The 2,745-nt window shown below is 31.8% G+C and overlaps 1 long non-coding RNA gene across 1 annotated transcript; it reads right to left on the bottom strand.

Moving 5' to 3' along the window:
• Positions 1–1,344: 1,344 nt before the first annotated feature.
• On the bottom strand, positions 1,345–2,147 carry LOC122586367. Its single transcript, XR_006321967.1, has 2 exons — positions 1,997–2,147; positions 1,345–1,638 (listed from the first exon to the last, which is right to left on the bottom strand). It is a non-coding gene; the product is annotated as an uncharacterized LOC122586367 (long non-coding RNA).
• Positions 2,148–2,745: the final 598 nt, after the last annotated feature.

The raw sequence follows: 2,745 nt of genomic DNA, 5'->3' as shown, positions 1-2,745 counted from the left end.
TGTTCCTACATGCTGATGACGTCAGCACGAGGGACGACCCTTTGTTCTTTGTTTGACTCGTACATAACATCCAATCACCGTTTAAGTGTTCTACGACACTTATAAACCTTGATTCTATATTCTTGTACCTACAAAACAATATATAACACACAAACACAATACAAAACATAAACAGATATAATATTGAAGTTCAAACGTAATCATTAAATATCAACACAAGTTCTTATTTAAGTGATTACAAACAAGTTCCTAAAAACGTAAACAATAATCAAATCTATGTTGCGATTGTCACACCGAATCTCCATCTACAAAAAGGTAAATGAGTGTTACCTCGTCTGAAAACTGGTTCACCGAAAAAATGAGTAGAAAAAAAACCGGACTGACTGGGTCGCTGGAAAAAATTATGTCGCCGGAAAACTGGTTCGCCGGAGTTCGCCGGAATTCCTCAAAATTGGTTTGCCGTATATCACCGGAAAAAACGTTCCCCGCAAAACTGGTTGGCCGGATAACTTATTCGCCGGAAAAAAGTCGCCGCTAAAACCGCTTCTGAAAATCAACTCCGGGACGCCGAAAAACATGGGTCGTGTAAATAGGATTGTTGATAACGAGGATGAGGGGATAGATGGCTGGATTTTGTAAATAAAAAAAGTTATTATATGGAGAAGAAAGGAAATTATGGAGGAAGAAAGGGAGTGTTCTTACGGAGAAGGAGAAGGAAGAATAATAGGGAGAAGAAGAGAGTGCGTCGTTTAAAATGATGTAACTGCAGTGGGGGGCCCACTATTTGCGGCGACGTCGCCGCTAATAGTGGGGCCCATTGCACGTGATTCTGTGGCTTTGAATGTTGCAGTCTGACCTATGGGACCCACTATTTGCGGCGACGTCGCCGCTAATAGTGGGTGGTCGCTTTTGCCTGGTCGGGTTACGCGTTTCGTACTTCAAATATATCCAACGATATTTGATGTGATTATGCTAGATGAAGTGGTACCGATAAGATGTATTGAGTTTGTTTCACGCTGTATTTTGCAATTTTGTTTCGATAAATTTTGGTTTGATCACTTTTGTCGACTTAAGCGAACATCAATTTTGAAAACATGAATTATGCATGTAGGAATTGATCGAAAAAGCATGTAATTACATCGAATTATCAAATGAATTTAGTATTGTGGGCTTTCATTTTAAGTATATGTGGGGTTATTTTATTGGTCAACTTGAGGCGCTTTTACGAATTACGAGTTAATTCCATGTTAAACGATGCGTAGGAATACAAGATTTGTAGCTTAGAAGTTTTTAGTTATTAACATGCTTAAATAATTTCTGAAACGGAATACATTAACTCAAGTATAAAGACGCCAGACATAAATGTTATAATTGGTTTAAGTATAATCAAACATAAAAAAATTTATTTAAACTTTATTGATCATGTCTAGGTAGTCACCCGGACTGATTAGCTAATAATTCCATATTTCTATCCATGTATAACTAGGTGATTGTCAATTACATCATTTACATATTAAAAACCATGATCTTGTGCTCCACCTTCAATCCCCTTGCCCTGTCCCTTTCCAATCCCCTCGCCGTGTCCACCTGGACACCTTGGATCACTCAAAATCTTCCGGCACCAAGAAACCTTATCCACTACAGAAAATTAATAGGTCGAGGATTCAGCTAAGAATATATATATATATATATATATATATATATTTAAATGTGCATCATATCTATATATACTAAAGGGTGTTTGTTATTGCGATTATAAAACAAAATCTGCTTTTTTAAAATAGATTATGCGTTTTGAAAAAACATGTAAGTACATACTTCTCCAAAACTGCGTTTTCATAGTCAAGAATCACTTTTTCATACAAACACTTTTTCAGATTATTTGCTATTTACAAATATAATAATCAAATAATCACTTTATAACGCAATCCCAAACACTTTTTATATACATACCTTGAGATGTAGTAGTTTTTGAAAACTTAGTTGTGAAACTTACTGTGTGGCTTGAAACCAGCATGATGCAACAAAGTAGAGCGACGAATCTAATATTATTTGCTATTGAAGCCATTTTGTAAGATGAACACAAATTTTATTTTATTTTTTTGAACATAGATGAACATAAATTAACTTGAATGTATATTGAAATAAGTTCCTTGTGAAACCATTTAATGATTTTGTGAGACTTTAAGAATATCCATTCCTTTCATTGAATATTAGACAAGAAAGTTATATTATTCAAATAGTGTATGTTACTTTCATTGAATATTAGACAATGTGTTTTAAAAAAAAAATTAAAGATATATTGTGTTAAATTTTGAACAGAGTGTGTTTTGATCAAATTTTTAATTTTTTCAAAAATTTTAGCATTTAAACTAGATTTTGGACGGGTGCCAAATACACGAGTTTTACAACATTATTAATACATAAACAAATATATAAAGAAAAAAAATATTTATACGTTAAATGTAAAAATATACTTAAAAAATAATTGAAATATTAAAATGTAATACTAAATGTTAAATATAAAATTTTGTATCCTAGATATAGTTTGATTCCAATTACTAAAAACAACAATGATTATCCTAATTAAAGTTTGATTACAATTATTAATAACATCAACGATTATAATAATAATATTATAATTAACAATATAAAATAAAACATTGATATAAATATTAATTCGTATTAATCTAAATGTTGTAACTTCTCAAACTTATAGCTAGATTTTGTTATTAGAAAGATATT

This window comes from Erigeron canadensis, chromosome 2 (genome assembly GCF_010389155.1).
Source record: "Erigeron canadensis isolate Cc75 chromosome 2, C_canadensis_v1, whole genome shotgun sequence".
In the NCBI taxonomy this organism is placed as follows: Eukaryota; Viridiplantae; Streptophyta; class Magnoliopsida; order Asterales; family Asteraceae; genus Erigeron; species Erigeron canadensis.
The sequence above is the reverse complement of the archived record's forward strand: the minus strand, read 5'-3'. Positions and strand labels throughout refer to the sequence as shown.